Here is a 1,473-nt window from a genome sequence, read left to right as displayed (position 1 = left end):
TGCTTTGATAAACAGCATCTTACCAGGCTTAAGATGCTGAACATTTGGCAAAGGCAGTAATTTTAGAAGCATCTTCTCCATTTATTTATTAAGCTAATTGCTTCACTTGTAGCCTCCCTTCCAATTTGTTGTAGTGTGAACTCAGCATTTCCTGCCTCTAGAAATCTGTTTAACTTAAAGTGACTTTTAAGATAGGCTTTTAAGAAAATTCAATTTTCCAGTTTTCTTGTGAAATTGAAATTTCTTTCTTCCTTTTCTTTCTCTCTCAATAAAGTTTATGCAAATAATATTAAAATTTATAATGAGACTAATATTTGTTAATCTCAGTTCAAACAGTGGATTTGTATTAAAACATAGTTTCAAACACTTCTGTTGAGAGTGAGAAAGTGTATTGCTTTTAATTCATTCATTCCTGTGCTCCACTTGTTAAGCTTGAATTGTTATTATGATTACACACCATAATTTTTAGTATTCAATATTAATTATATTTAAATCCCATTAGATCTATGGTTGCTGGGCCTGCTCTGATTCCCATTTTACAGAAATGTTTTGGAGCAGTTCCAGCACATGAACCTGATCCTGCAGCTCAGCGCTGGTTTCAGCAAGAGATTTGTGCACATAAATTAATTATGTTAATAAAAGTTTTTTGGGCTCAGTAAAGGTTGCAGGGCACTGCAGGATGTCACACACTCTGTGGCCTGCAGAAATGTCAGGAATTAGATCTTGAGCTGCTTGAGGTCAGCACCAAATGTCCCCTTGGACCAACAAGTGTTGGAGGGTGCCCTGAAACACAAATTTCAGGTTGCACAGTGCACAACCCAGACACAGGAAATGCAAAGGATTGAAAAGGAGCCTCAGTCATTTATTTGCTTTAATTGCAGATCTTTAGGAGCTGTCAGCAATACAAAATCACATTTGTCTACGTGTGTCTGGGAGGGGCTGGATTTTGACCCAGGTTCTTTCATGGTTTCAAAGCTCTTGCCCTGCTTGTGGCCAAGCTGGCTCACCAAACCATCCTGAGTGTGGGCAGGACTTGTCTGTGCTGCAGTTCTGTGTGAGCCACACTGGGAGTTCAGGGATGTGTGGATCCCTCCAGGCTCTCAGGGACTGAGTTAGATGGGCAGAGTCTAACAAGATGAAGTTTAACAAGTCCAAGTTCCGAGTCCTGCATTTTGGCCACAATAACCCCCTGCAGGCTGGGGACAGAGCGGCTGGGCAGTGCCCAGGCAGAAGGGCCCTGGGGGTGGACATGAGCCAGCAGAGTGCCCTGGTGGCCAAGCAGGCCAAAGGCTCCTGGCCTGTGTCAGGAATGGTGTGGCCAGCAGGAGCAGGGAGGGCATTCTGCCCTGCGCTGGGCACTGGTGAGGGCACAGCTGGAGTGCTGGGCCCAGCTCTGGGCCCTCAGCTGGGGAAGGACCCTGGGACACTGAGCACGGCCAGAGGGGCTGGGAACACAAACCCTGTGAGGAACCC

At 45.1% G+C, this 1,473-nt stretch overlaps 1 protein-coding gene across 2 annotated transcripts in view; it reads left to right on the top strand.

The window, feature by feature from the left end:
* Positions 1 to 1,473, top strand: part of CDH13 (cadherin 13) — a 446,793-nt gene that overhangs the window by 352,757 nt on the left and 92,563 nt on the right. The gene's annotated exons all lie outside the window — the stretch shown is intronic.

This window comes from Geospiza fortis, unplaced genomic scaffold (genome assembly GCF_000277835.1).
Source record: "Geospiza fortis unplaced genomic scaffold, GeoFor_1.0 scaffold1081, whole genome shotgun sequence".
Taxonomy (NCBI): Eukaryota; Metazoa; Chordata; class Aves; order Passeriformes; family Thraupidae; genus Geospiza; species Geospiza fortis.
This window is presented reverse-complemented; position numbering and strand designations above follow the sequence as displayed.